Source organism: Macaca fascicularis, chromosome 15 (assembly GCF_037993035.2).
Source record: "Macaca fascicularis isolate 582-1 chromosome 15, T2T-MFA8v1.1".
NCBI classification, from domain to species: Eukaryota; Metazoa; Chordata; class Mammalia; order Primates; family Cercopithecidae; genus Macaca; species Macaca fascicularis.
In genome coordinates this window covers 93,620,191-93,635,934 of record NC_088389.1, presented here as the reverse complement: position 1 = coordinate 93,635,934, position 15,744 = coordinate 93,620,191, and the positions used below count along the sequence as shown (strand labels likewise).

Genomic DNA, 15,744 nt, shown 5'->3' with positions numbered 1-15,744 from the left:
CTCTAAAAATCTACCTTGAAGATACACCTCCAACAATATAAAAATATGAAAGTACAAAGTTATTCATTGAAGCACTGTTTGTAATAGCAAAATATTGGAAATAATCTAAGTATCTTGGGTGGGCAGAATAATGGGCCCTCAAAGAAGCCCATGTCTAATCCTCAGAACCTGTGAATCTATCTCCTTACATGGCAAAAAAGGACTTTGTAGGTGTGACTAAGTTCAGGATTTTGAGATGGGAAGAGAAGAGTATCCTGTATTATCCAGTCCCAGTGTAATCACAAGGGTCCTAAAAGTGAAAGATGGAGGCAAGAGAGTCAGAATTAGAGAGAAATGAAGATGCCATGCTGCTAGCTTAAATATGGAGGAAGGGCCCATGAGCCAAGGAGTGCAGGCAGCCTCTAGAAACTAAAAAAAGGCAAGGAAAGAGGTTTTCTCCTAGACCCTCCAGAAGAAATGCAGCCCCCCTCACATCTTGATTTTTATCCATTGAGAACCATTTCAAACTTCTGGCCTTCAGAAATATAAGATAAAAAATTTTATGTTGTTTTAAATCACTAAGTTTGTGATAATCTGTTACAGCAATAGAAAACTAATACAGTGTAATACATTATTTGAATAAATTTTGATATAGCTACACAATAAAATTCTATGCAACCATTTTTTTAAACGATAAAGATCTCTGAATTGATTTGGAGTGGTTTCCAGGATATATTGTTAAATGAAAAATGCAAAGTAAACAAGGTATCAATGATATGCTACCCTTCGCACATAAGAGAAGGGGGCATAAGAAAATACACATGTAGCTATTCACTGTACCAAATCAATGTAGAAATGACAAACCAAAGATTTATCTTGGTTAAGAAATTAAACACCTATAGAGGAAGTGTGGTAACAGGGTATTATAAAGAGGAGGGGGAATGGGAATGGGTTAATAGGGAGAAAGAGGAAGAACATTTCTTGAAGTGTATCTTGTTTGTTTGTTTGTTTGTTTAAGACGGAGTCTCGCTCTGTCACCAGGATGGAGTGCAATGGCGCCATCTCGGCTCACTGCAACCTCCACTTCCTAGGTTCAAGCGATTCTGCTGCCTCAGCCTCCCCAAGTAGCTGGGATTACAGGCGCCCGCCACCACACCCAACTAACTTTCATATTTTTAGTAGAGACAGAGGTGTCACCATGTTGAGCCAGGCTGGTCTCAAAGCCCTGACTTCAGGTGATCTGCCTATCTTGGCCTCCCAAAGTGCTGGGATTACAGGCATGAGCTACCACGAATGTATCTTTTTATATAGCTTTGACTATTAGAACCATAGCAATGTTTCATATACTCCTCAGCCCTATAATTAATTAAAATCAACCAGATGTGGAGAGAATACAAAGTATAACAAATAAATCCAACTGCATTACAAGTCAATAAACTAACACTGAAGGAGCCAGGAAAAAGTAACCTTATTAACTTCTGAAAACAGTATTTTGACTGGATACTGTGAAGACAAAAAGAACATACAAATAATGTCCTCTAGTTATTGAATCTGTTTCTTACAGGAGTACATATGGGCAATTCTAAAACTATTTTATGTGTCTACTGGGATTGAAGTGAATATAGTGTAAAGTGTCTCAGTACCTGAGGAAAAACAACTTACAGATAAAGAAAAGGAAAGAGCTAGAATGAAATGTGTCACACTGGATTGGAATTAGAGGTGCCAATATGAACTTGTGGTTTAGAAAATATATACAGATAGGTAGATATAGAAATAAATACAGATGTGTGTCTATGCATGGGTTCATATACATACATGTCTTTGCTGAGAGAACCTAGGGACAATCGTTATAACAGTAAGCACAACCAGAGCCCAGGTCTTGATTTCCAAATATCATTCTCTGACAAAAGGAACCAGGACTCCATGAAGAAGTCAATAATTCCAGGCCTGGAGCAGGAACAATATAAGATGAGCCTGGCATATACTGTGATCACAGAAAAGAAGCAAGTACTCAAAAAAGGATGAGTTCTATTAAAATGATATAGAAAGCAAATGGAAGTTGGTCAAAGTCAAGGCTGAAACAATCTGAGCCACAAAATAAATAATGATGGCACTAGCTTATAACCCACAGAATAAAATGTCCATGAAAACATATTGATATAAATAATTGAATAAATAAACACACAAAGAAGGGACAGCTCTTCCAATTAACAAATACAGATGAAATGAAGTAAATAAAAAAAAATCAGTATTAGGCAAACCTCAGAGTAATAATTGTTGCATGTAAGATCCCACCAATGAAAGATGAAATCAGTGGGCAAAAGTTCAAGAAGAAGCAGGATATTAACAAAGTCGCAAAGTATTTCCTCAAAGATATTTATCAATTAGAAAGAAAAAATAGTAACTTTACAGTGTATATAAACTTGATGGATACAACCTTAACCAAGTGATCAAGGTTAACACCACTAGCAATAAGACATATCAACTTCATGTATCCTCTGATACAATGCAACAAGGAAGACACAAAAGCAGTTTATGGTTTAAGAAAACGAAGCGAAAACATTCACAATCTCAATCTAATTATGAGAAAATATTGAACAAACCCAAAGTAAGAAATTCTACTAAATAAATGACCAGTATTTCTCAAAAGTACTTATCATAAAAGCCAAGGAAAGAAAGAATAACTGTCACAGATGGGAGGAGATTGAGAAGACACCAATTAAATGTAATGCGAGATCTTGGGTTTGATCCTGGAACAGAAAAGGGACTTTAGGAGAAAAACTGGTGAAATGAAAAAAAAAAAAAAAAAAAAAAAATCAGTGGTTTAAATAGTATTGTACCAATATTAATCTCCCGGTTTTGATCACTGTACAATTATTTTGTAAATTGTTAATATTAGAGGAAGCTGGATAAAGGATATACTTGAACTCTCCATGTTTTGCACCTTTTCTGCAAATCTAAAATTATTTCAAAATTAAACATTTTTTAAAAATATGGATTCACTTCTATTCTGAATATCATGAGTTTATTCAAGTCTAATAATACTGCAGATCGTTTTCCTTAATACTCAACATTAAAGATATCTATGGGGGCTTTTTTCTCTCTCTAGAAATCCTCCTCCTCCTGCTGCCCTAAATTCTTCATCATCTTAAGGAACCAGGTAAAGTAGAAACAAGACACGTAGAAGTCTAAAGATTTTAATAGCAAGGTTACCTGAAATTCTTTTGAAATATGGTAGGGTGACTATGTGTCTATCTGTATACATATTATCAAAATGTATAAAGAGGCAAAAACAATTATTAAAGCTATAGGATCATTTTAAATCTTTTTGTACCTGAAACCCTGCATATAGTAGGCAACTGTAAATGCCTCACAGAATTAATAAATAATAAAGCAATCTACCCCCTTGCCCAAGCAATGAAGAACAAAAATTAACAAAAATTTGCTCTCTTCAGATTTATGAAAATAAAATTATAGCTTGGAGAAAAAAAAAAAAAAAAGCTTTCTGATGGTTACTAGATTCATTGGTCTCACTTAAGTTTGTGAACAAATCTAAAAACAGTGTGTCTGCCCTGGAGAAGTGTCTGTCCTGGACCCATTGTTTGCATGGAAGGGCTAGGCAGCCAAGGATCAGCTTGGTGGCTTGACCCTTCTTTGCCATTTATCTACCTTTGTAGAAAAGTGCCTGTGGCACTAATGACCTTTATTAACTGTTCTACTTTCACTTCTTACCATTTCTGGACATCAGAATATAGAAAATATTAAAAGTATTTTCATTAGCTCCCCTAAGTGACTGCAGACATATTAGTATCTGCCCCACATTTTAAGAGACTTGGTGGACATTTTTAGTAGGCTCTTTGAAAGTTAAATAATGCATAATAGTATTTGCATTTAGATATAGTCCTTCATACTACAACTAAGCTAACTTATTTCCACTCATTTCAGCTTTGAAAGAGAAAGACACAGCAGGTTGCCACTCAAACTTTGAAGATCAGTAAAGGTCAAGATGTACTTTTCAAAGGGGCTGTGTGGGCAGAACCTGGTGAGCAGTTTCTTTATCTGAGCCAGTTAAAGACTTAGTATGTGACCTCTAATCTTTACTGTACAGTGTCTAGCTTCTGTATGCTCATGAAGAATGGACCTCATCCCAAGACAGCTGGATATCCACATGCAAAAGAGTAAAGTTGGACCCTTACTACATACCATACATAGAAATTAACTCAAAATGGACCAAAGACCTAAATTTAAGAGCTACAACTAGAAAACTTTTAGAAAAAAAAACATAGGAGCAAATCCTTATGAAGTTGGATTTGGCAATAGTTTCTCTGATATGACACCAAGAACAACAAAAGAAAAATAAATTGGACTTCATAAAAATTGAAAATGTGTGTGTCAGGGGACACTGCCAAGAGGAAAAAAAAAAAAAAAAAAACACCACCTGCAAATGGGAGAAAATATTTACAAAACTTATATCCAATAAAAATCTAGTATCCATAATATGTAAAGTACTTTTTTTTCCTCATGATTTCTCAGTTTATTGCTCCCCTATTGGGCTTTCTGTTTAATAAACACGTAGGAGCTCTAATTACAAGTGAAGAAAATGAAGGTTCATGACAAAATACAACACATTGGAGACACTTGTTAAAATATTTTCTCAAAAAAAACAACAACAACAACTGTCCATTTTGACTTATTTTGTTTTGGTGCCATTCAAAATGTATAAAAAGCCTTAGCAACTAAATGAAGACTGGGTTTCAAGAAAAAAAAAAAAGTAAAGAAGTCAGTATTGCATGTCTTAACTGAATTTTTACATGGATTTGCAGGTTTAATTCTACTTGCATACATAGCATCTTTGTTTTAATCTAACATATTTAGAGAAGATCACGTTGTACGCACTTGTACAGTTTAACATCTAAGTAGAATATGTCGATCTCATAACATGATTTTAAAAAATCAGAAATTACAGTCCATTTAATACATGATTATGAGGATGCATACAATCATCTTCAAAGCTGTTGCCATCAATACTCAGAGCAATTCGCCTGGTATCTTGTTGAGACCTCACCTTCTGCCCTTGATGTCTGTCTTAGGGTAAATCAAGAGGCAAACCAGAGCCAGTGCTCAGCACCAAATGGTCATCTTCTCACTGGGATCTCATCACCAACATGCTCAGCCTCTAAGTTGGCACCCACAAGAGACTTCCCTGCAGCCCTCTCCAGCCACAAGATGTCACAGTGAAGCGCTTAGAAATGCAGGACATGTTATGGAGCACGATGCTGAGGAGGAAGATCAAGACCCAAGCCACCAAGATGACAGTACACACCCCCAACCAGATGGAGCTTTTCACCACGACCCGCCTATCCTGGTCCTCCTCTGCCGCCCCCTGGGGAGCCTTGCCTTGCAGAGGCTGCTGTCCAGCAGGGATGGTCACCACATTGACGGACTTCTGCGGGCTCCTGGGCAGCAGGCGGTAGCTCATGTGTCTGGGCAGCAGCGCATGCTCCTTGGAGATGGGCAGGGGCAGCATGTAGCACCCATTGCTGGGAAGTCTGATGAAAACCGGCGTGTGCTCGGAAGTGTGTGGAATGGTGATGACAGCCAGGACCTCAGGGTCGTCGAGGAGCTGTGACACGGAGAAGCGGGGGGGGGGGGGGGGGGGGGGGGCGGGGAGGGGCGGCTTGGTGACATCGCTGCACCAGGGTCATCACACGTCCTTCTGACTGGTCCTCATCTGCTGGAGGCACACTGAACAGCAGGTGTGCTTGCAATCCAGCAACTTGGGCCTTCGCTAGGGGCTGTAGTAATTAAAACAGATCTGACATTCTAGCAGAGTCCTGGGACAGCTTCTCCATGGTGGACCCTGAGCAGGAAGGGCAAGGCCAAGGGGAAGGGGAGGGAGCTGGTCTTCAGAGGCCGCCGCTCTGCATCTTTCCAGTGCAGGTCATGGGGAGCTCACAGGCATCAGCACTCACAGGTGTGTTCATTTTGTCAAAGGCCAGGGCGACCTCAGCGACAGGCACTCAGAGCCAGCAGCGGGGCACATCTTCTCTCAAAACACCCAGGAATACAAGGCCAGCAGCAATGGTAATTTTCAAAGACCATGGCTTCTGGAAACAGCGGTTCCCAAGGAAAACATTGCAGTATGATTATTTATCCTCCAAAGTGAATATGTCACTGAGTCCCTTTCACCCCATTCTGCGCGATGACATCAAGTGGAAATGGTACGCCTTTGGCAGGCAAGAGCCAGGAAGCACAACTGAGACTGAGCTTTCTTCAGCGGAAGTTTCTCCGTGGCGGGTTCAGGCGCTCCCTACAGAGGCTGCAGCGTCAGCATCGCGGGGTGGTCCTGGCGCGCCCGCCCAGCTGAGCCAGACACGCCCTAGGGCCAGCGGCCACCGCGAGCCACAAAAAGGACACACAAAAGACTAGAACTGACATTCCACCAAAGCAGATACACAAACGGCCATTAAGCCCATGAAAACATATTCAATGTTATTAGCCATTATGGAAATTCAATTCAAAACCAGAATGAGATATATTTCAAAATCACCAGATGACTAGAATTTGAAAAAAAAAAAAAAAAAAAAGAGAGAGAGAGAGAAAATAAGATTTGGTGAGGACATAAAAAATAGTAACCCTTACACTTTACAGTGGGAATGTAAAAAACTGCGGCCATGGTGGAAAACAGTTTGGTGGTTCCTCAATAAGTTAAGCATAAAATTACCATATGGCTCAGCAACTCCATTACTAGGTATATACCCAAAAGAATGGAGAACAACTGTTCAAACAACAACTGGTATAAGAATGTTCACAGCAGCACTAAACAACAGTCAAAACGTAGAAATAACCCAAATATCCACCAACAGATGACTAGGTAAACAAAATGTAGTATATCCATACAATGGATGATATTCAGCCATAAAAAGGAATGAGGTACTGATACATGTTACAACACGGATGAATCTTAGAAAGATTATATTAACTGGAGGAAGCCAGACACAAAAGACTATGTATTCTATGATTTCATTTATAGAAAATGCCCAAAATAGGCAAACCCATTGAGACAGAAAGCAGATTAGTGGTTGCAAAGGGCTGAGGAAGGACAGGAGGAATTTGAAGTGGCTGGTTAACAATTATAGGGTTTCCTTTTGGAGTGATGAAGTGTTACAGAATTAAATAGTGGTGACAGTTGCACAACATTGTACATGTACTAAATGTCACTGAATTGTGGTAGACTTTAAAATGGTGACGTTTATATGATATGTATTTTTTTCACAAGTGAAAAAAATGAACTTCGGAAGAATGACTTCAGGTGAGGAACATGGGGAGACTAAGGCAGCTAGTGGGTACAGGAGGTATGGGCAGAAATGAGTCCCAGAAGGACAAGCTAAAGACAGTGTGGATCCAGGAGTTAAGTCACGCATGTACCCCCACTCCCTCAGCGAACTGGTGTTGGCCATGCCGCCCCTTTATGCAAGACACTTCCAGGTTAAGTCCACTTACACTTCTAGGCTCTGGGCCAACTCCCACTCACTATCTGGTCTTTCTACCTACAAAAATTGTGCTGCTTTCTTCTCCTCCACCTACTCTACATTCTGGTTCCTTGTCACCAAAAGCCTCTCTGCAAAGCACACACTGCACTTTCTTCCTTTCCTCAGAACATAGGACCCTTCCTATTTGAAGATGTTAGCACAGTCTTCTCCTCAAAAACAAAGCAAGTGAAGAAGAAAAACAGACGGGAGGGCACAAGTATGACAGATATTGGGAGTTATAAGGATTTAAGCAACTTTTAAATGCACTCATAATAGTTGTTTGCTGCTTTAATTCTTATGTATTTGAGAAAGCACTTATTGAGCACACACTATATTTTATGTTGCAAAAACCAGCAGGTCACATCACTACTCCTCTCAAAACCCTTTAGTGGCTTCCCACGTCACTCAGAATACATTTCAAAACATTTGTCCTGGGTACAAGGCTTGAGCGACCTCTCACCTCATCTCTCTCCACTCTCCCGCATCCTTTCAGAGTTCTGCCATACCAGCCTCTTTACTGGTCTTCCAACTCACCACGAGTTCTCCCAGCTCAGTGCCTCTGCGTTCACTTTCCTTCTGCCTGAAACTCTTTCCCTGGCTATCTGCATGGCTCACTTTGTCATTTCCCTCAAGGCTCAGCTCAAAGGTCACCTTCTGAGGCTTGCACTAACTACTCTACCAAAAATGGGATTTCCCACTCACCCATCCACTGTCTCCCATCATCATCCCTTACTCTTTTTCCCCTCACAGAACTCATCACCACTAAGACGTCGTGGTTGTTGGTTTGTTGCATGTGTTCCCACTGGAGTGTAAGTTCCACAGGAGAAGGGTTTTGTTCACTGTTATGTCTCCCCATCTAAATACTGCCCAGTATAGAGCAGGGGCTCCTCCATAAATATTTGGTGAATGAATAAATGGCACATCTAATAAGAAAACTTTTGCTTTAATTACTGACTTTGCTGAGTGCTTACATGGGGCAGATGCTGTGTGCTAAATTCTTATATGTGGGACATCTCACTTAATCCTCAGAGTAACTCTACAAAGTATCATAACCCTTATTATTAAGCTATATACTCACATGTGGGAAATGAGACACAGGCAGGCTAAAGCAACGTGCCTACAATCAAGAATTAAGTGGGTCTTATCCAACGGACATAGGAATCAACTTGAAAGAGCTTCCATTAGCCAAAGACGGGATAACTTGAGCAAGAAGAATAATGACTACAACTGATTAAATAGTTTATAGTCACAATATACAAATAAACAAAAATTATTTGGTCTCCTTTGGAGATTTCTAGAGTGTCAATTCACTATTCTGAAATTGCTAAATAAAAGGACAGAATCAAGCATTTATTTTTGTTTCCTGTACAAACTACATTTCAGGATAACCAAGTAGGAAGAGAAAGTTCTTAATAAATTTCCAGACAACAAATGTCAAAGGAATGAGAGAATATTGTTAAACTGCCATTTTTTTCAAGCCCTAATGAAGTCACAGATGTGGGCAATGATCATGAGTGGATGGTAAGGCCAGTTGATCACAGGTTGATGGGGAACTTTATAATGGGCAGATCAGGTTGATATGACTAAAGGAAAGACAACCAGACCTAATGAGTTTTATGACGTGATGTATTAGAAAGTACACAGTGCCACCTAGAAAAGATTCTTGCTAAAAGAACTGAACCTGAGTCTCATCAAACCTCTAGGTTTACCACTTCATAGGAAGAATGAAGTATAGAAGAATATGTTAAAAAATACCATGAGGAGGCAATCAGCCAAATACAAACTGTAGGACGTTCCATAGAACAGATGAGCTGGTTTCTTCAACTAATAAATGTATGACAAGTAGGAAGGAAGGGATATTCTCACAAACTGAGAAAGACTTAGGAGTCATAATAATCAAGTATAGTATGAAAACTTTGCTTGGATCCCTATTTCAAACCCAACTGTAAAAGATACTTGTGAAGCAACTGAAATTAGGTTGCATATGATAGTAAGAAATTATTGCTAAGTTAGTTAAATATTGTTATATCCATATCTGTTACAGATTCATACAGAAATATTTACAGGTAAATTGAAATTTGCCTTAAAGTATATTCCAACAAAAAGGGGCAAAAAGGCAAAGGAAGATGGAATAGAAGAAACAAGATTACCAAAATGTTAGTTTTAAAGTTTTTTTTTTAAGTTTTCCTCTCCTCTACATGCACTTTAGCAAGTTAGATTTGCTGGTGGGTCTTAGTATTTCTTTCTAAATTGACGAGATTATATCTTCAGTTAATTTTTTTCAAAACACCTGACTTATTTTCTTAATATTTGCATGTTTAAAATTTTCTTTTTATCAGCATGCATGTATAATTTACCTAAAATTTTGGGGTTTTTCTCTCAAAATTCTGAAGATATGGCTCCATAGTCTTCTGGCACTTAGAAGACATTTGAAGCCAGACCAATTTTGGCTCACAAAACCCTCTAGAATTCTCAGTTCTTAACACATTATTCAAACTGTTTGTTGTCACTACCACACCACTACCCTGTTCAAGAGCTGAGTTCCTTGAAAGAGGGGATTGTGCTGTTTACCAAAGTATCTCTAGCTCCTAATTCAACTGGCATATGATAGACACTCCATAAAGTGTATTAAATGCGTAAGTGAATGTTGCAATGCCAAAGGGATACCTCCCAGTATGTGTCTGGAAGTGTGTTTCTTCTTATAATTATATTTGGAACATACTGTATCTTTTACCTGCATGGTAAGATTTCACAGAAAACTAAGGGAGTCTATATACATTCTTCCTTCATTTTATCCTTTTGTACACTCAGGTCTTTACAGACTTGTTTCTTCCCTTGTATTCTACTGATATGGTTCCTCCCAGGCACTGACCTTTTTTTAAAGGCCTTTGACTTCTCTGTAGCATTTGACACCGTTGAAAACACCTTCTTTTTTCTTGAAACACTCTATGAACAGACTGCCAGGCCCCAGGTACCTCAACAACAGCTCATTAAGAAATTCAGATGGGAAATTTCTTTTTTATTCTTTTTCTTTTTCTTGAGACAAGGTCTTTCTCTGTCACCCAGGTTGCAGTGTAGTGGCATAATCACAGCTCACTGCAACCTTGACCCCCCCAGGCTCAAGCAATCCTCCCACCTCAGACTCCCGAGTAGCTGGAACTATAGGCACACATCACATTGCCCAGCTAATGTATAATAATAATCTATAATACATATAAAATATATGTAATCTATGTTACACATATGATAAAATATATGTAATCTATGTTACACATATTATAAAATATATGTAATATATGTTGCATATATTACTATATATGTAACATGTAATATGTGTAATACATAATATATGTAGTATGTATGTAATTATACATGTAATATATGGTATATATATGTTATAATATATGTTATATATATTAGCTGGGCAATGTGATATGTGCCTATAGTATTATATGTAATATATATTATTATATATTATATATTTTATATGATATATACACACACACACACACACACACACACACACAGTGGGGGTAGAGAGAGAGAGAGAGAGAGAGAGAGAGAGAAGAGACGGGGTTTCGTCATGTTGCCCAGGCTGGTCCCAAACTCCTGGGCTTAAGCCATCTTCCTCCCAAGTAGCACGAGCCACCACGCTTGACTAATCTTTCTTCTTGTTTTGTAGAGATGGGGTTTCACTGCGTTGATCAGGATTATAGGCATGAGCTACCCCACCCAGCCTTTACATATTAATATTAAATAACTATATGTTTTGGTTTATATCTATGCCTCATTTTCTTAACACCAATGTCTAACAATAGACATAAAGGTCGAAGTCTAGATCTCATGTATTTTTTTAAAATCTTCAGTTTGTTGCTTGAACACAATAAACAACAAATAAACATCTGTTTACTATGCAACTAATCTTTACATTGATCATAACTGCTTTGCCTACATAAGCACTGTAGCATAGCATGGACCTATAGAATATGTTCTTCCCTTATTCTCAAAATGCTTTTCCAGCCACTCAGGTGATATAAAATTAGTTTAGGTGTGCCACCTAGTGGTATTTTAAGGAAGTATTTTAAAGGAGTGCTAGTTTACCACTCATCCACCATTCTAACCCAGGCTAGAAAGAAACTGAAGTTTGTTGATAATCTGAAAATACCATTATAATTAGTAGCATAAATCCTCTCCATCACAATTTGAAGCAAAGTCATTAGTTCAAAAAAAGAAAACCTTTTGATTTGAGGCCTTTTACAAATTTGATTAACCAGACTCCAGTGATTGATTTAATTTCATTTCCTGATTGGCTATTAATTGAAAACTTGCTTGGTTTCTATCTCCAATATAGATTATATTAAATCACTGACAATCACCAATTATAATTATGTGGCATCACAGAAAAAGAAGTGAAAAAATGCTTCTCATCCCAGACCATGCATTACAGTCACCTGGAGAGATTAAAATAACTTTGTGAAGGTCTGAGGTGGGACCCAAACATTCAAAAGGCCCTGGATGAATCAAATGTGCAGCCAGGATTGGGAGCCTGGCCAGTGGTATAAGAGATGGGGTTGAATCATGAGTGGTCTTTCCCCCACAAGAAAAAAAAACAGTAACACAAGATTATTGAGCTGTGATTTCTTTTTTAATCAAAAAATATAGAACTAAAGAAACTCCAGTAGGATAAGATTTTAGTTATTAGGCTTTACTTTAATAAATGTTTTGCTTTATTTCTTCTATTTATCCTTTTCGTGGAGGTGCCATTAGATTAAAAAATAGCCGAAAGCCTAAATCACAGGCTAAAGATGTCATTTGGACGTGGTATTTCAATCAGAATTTTTTTTAAAACTTCACCTTTGAGGACCCTAAAAAGAGATCATCTTCTAGCCCAGTAGTCAAGTCCATTCCATTTGCAGGGTCCTTTTCAACCCTAGAGACTTCTGGGACATGAGGTCAATTCTAGCCCAGCCTTAGCCATTTGGATTCACTCAACACATAGGGAGGAGCTTCAGGAACATTGTCACAACAGAATTCTTAAGTTTAGTGGGAGATTCGCTGGTGTTCATCTTATACTCCATAACTTACATTTGATATAAATATATTCTGTGGTATATATCAAATATTTCATACTCTTAAAAAAGGAAAGAACAGCTCTAAACCCTAGAATGATGCTAGAAGTTTAATTCCTTCAAGTAGGACACATTCAAGGAGCAACCTGATCTTCCAAAACTGCTGTAGATGACGATGTTTCTCTCTAGGCTGCCCCAAGTAGGATCAGAACTCAAGTATCTCTAGAGTTAGAACGCTGGTTCAACCATATTGGTCTATATTACCCTGTTCATCCTTTCTTAAAATTAAGAAATAAATAATAAAGTGTATTTTGATCAACAAGAAAAATCTAGTCACCTTAAGCAACACATGGGAGAATCAGTCCACCATGGGCCAAGTCTTCCTGAACCACCTTGTTGGGTAGGATGAGGTCACAGGCCCTGACTGCTCTTTAGCTGGGTCATTTCCCAGAGTTGCGTTTGCAGTAAACAACCTTGAGGGATGAGGTACCATCTCCTTCCAGTCAAAGAGCAGACTTGCTCATCACTCATGATGAAAGTGAGAGTCCACAAGCTCAATGTTCCTCAGCTATGTCACAAACCCAAAGCATCCATCCCAGTATCCAACGAGGCTCTCCTTCATCTCCTCTATGGGACTTGGAGTGTGTGCTGCTTTCTGTGCTATGAGTAATAAAGTCTTCTGTCAGCATAAATAACAGGCTAATTTATTACAGCAGTCCCCTCTTATCCATAGTTTCATTTTTCACAGTTTGAGTTACCCATGGTCAACCTCAGTCTGAAAATATTAAATGGAAAATTTCGGAAATAATTCATAATTTTTAAATTGTCCATCATTCTGAGTAATGTGATAAAATCTCCCACCATTCCAGCTGGGACATGAATCATTACCTTGTCTAGTGTAGCCAAGCTGTACACACTACCTGCCTGTTAGTCACCTAGTAGCCATCACAGCTATCAGATCAGCTGTCACATTATCACAGTGGCTAGTGTTCAGGTAACCCTTGTTTTACTTAACCATAGCCCCAAAGTGCAAGAGTAGTGATGCTGGCAATTTGGATATACCAAAGAGAAACAATAAAATGCTTCCTTTAAGTGAAAGAGTGAAAGTTCTCAATAAGAAAAAAAAAAAATCATATGCCAAGGTTATTAAGATCTACAGTACAATAAGGTATTTTGAGAAGGAGAGAACATACACAAAACTTTTATTATAGTATATTGTTATAATTATTCTATTTTTATTATTAATTATTGTTAATCTCTTACTATGGCTAATTTATAAATTAAACTTTATCACAAGTATGTATGTACTGGGAAAACCATAGTGTACATAGACTTCAGTAATATCCATGATTTCAGGTATCCACTGGGGATCTTGGACCATATCCCCCACAGATAAGGAGGACTACTGTTGTTTGCAAGTAGCATAAAATCTCAGACACTTTACATGCCCTGATAGTTTTGGTGGCAAACGTGAGATGCTCAGAGATATCTGACTTTCTGGAAAAGGAGGGACAAAGGCCCTGGTTGGCTGTATTATAGGACGTGAGAAAATTCCTGGAGATCTGGTAGTAAATGATCTTGCCTAGATGGTGATGAGGATGGGAAAGTGGAATAAGGGTTCCTCACTGTCCTATGTGTTAAATGTGGTTGAACAACATAAGGTAGGTTTGAAACAAGGTGTCCTAATGGTGCTTGGGCTGTGTCATGCTCCCTTCTGGGGTGGGAGAAGGGAGGATGTTATCATGACAATGGGGCAGTAAGTCCCATGCTCCAGCCAAAAAACAGGGCAACGTGGCTATGGCTGCTGAATCTAGGGGTCCCCAAAGCTGAAATAAATGGTGTCAGCAATGAGGGTAGGGAACTATGGGTAGACTAAAAGCATCAGAAACTTGTTTATTGAGCCCAGTGGCAGGTGGCCACTTGAAACTGAAAGTAAATACAAAGCCTTGCTTACTGGCACTGAGCTGCTGTCTCCCTCCAGTCCCCTATCCCTCCCCTGCCTCTCCTCCAACTTCTGCTGCTTTAGGGAAGTATGCTGGGGAACTTCAGGGAAGGGAGTGACTCGAACTTTTATGGCTCTGTTGGACTGGACACAGGTGCCAAAGTCTACTTGGTCTCAGGGAAGGCAAGTATGCTAAGCACTGGGGTAGCCCAGAGCTCCAAAGACTGCAAGGCTGTGCAGTGGCACCAGCAAAGGCTGAAATAATGATGGCTCAGAGTGGCAGTTCTCTCCAGAGGCCAGAGAACACAGGAGAGGAAGCAGCACCCATTCTGGAACAAGGAGCCAAAGGACAAAAAGCCCTTCCTGCCCCTTTCCCCTAGCTGAAGACAGCATAATCTCTTGAAACTATTACAACCACCCTTGAAGTAACTATGTTAAACTCTTTGGTCTCTCTTCTTTTATTGTTATTGTTTTGGTTTTTTGAGACAGGGTCTCGCTCTGTCACCCAGGCTGGAGTACAGTGGCATGACCACAGCTCACTGCAGCCTTGACCTTCCTGGGCTCAAGCAATCCTCACACCTCAGAGTCCTGTGTAGCTGGGACTGTAGTTGTGTAACACCATGACTGGCTAATTTTTTTAATTTTTTAAATGGAGATGGAGTCTCACTATGTTGCCCAGGGTGGTCTTGAATTCTTGGGCTCCAGCAATCTTCCTGCCTTGGTCTCCCAGTGTGCTAGGATTACAGGTGTGATTAGGCGTGAGTCATCATGCTTGGCCACATGTGTGTTGTGACGGGGGGGGGGGAAGTAACTGAATTCAACTGACAGAGTGTGAGCAAACTTCACAGTGAGTAAAAAACATTAAAGGGACCTTTAGCCAATTCAAGATACTGGGATGTGTGTCAACATTCTCCCTCCCCACTACATACATATGTACAATGACATTGATGTATTATGTGCTTGTATTATAAAACTCACAGTAACCAAAACAGACTCCCCAGTCAGGGATTCCCAGACCCCTTCCAGGTGGTCTAATAGAAACAGAGAATCCCAGGGAGAAAAAGAAAATCACTATCAAGCTCGAGAGGCCACTGCCCAATACAGCAGCACCACCTGCTGGGCACAGGCACCAAATACATCCTATATTAGTTTGCTGGTGCTGCCATAACAAAGGACCACAAACTGGATGGCTTAAGCAACAGAAATATATTGTCTCTGTTCT

At 39.2% G+C, this 15,744-nt stretch overlaps 1 protein-coding gene and 1 pseudogene across 8 annotated transcripts in view; both read right to left on the bottom strand.

Annotated features, from left to right (window-relative positions):
- Window positions 1-15,744, bottom strand: part of PLGRKT (plasminogen receptor with a C-terminal lysine) — a 258,998-nt gene that overhangs the window by 55,032 nt on the left and 188,222 nt on the right. The gene's annotated exons all lie outside the window — the stretch shown is intronic.
- Window positions 5,017-5,939, bottom strand: LOC141408660 (E3 ubiquitin-protein ligase RNF152-like; annotated as a pseudogene).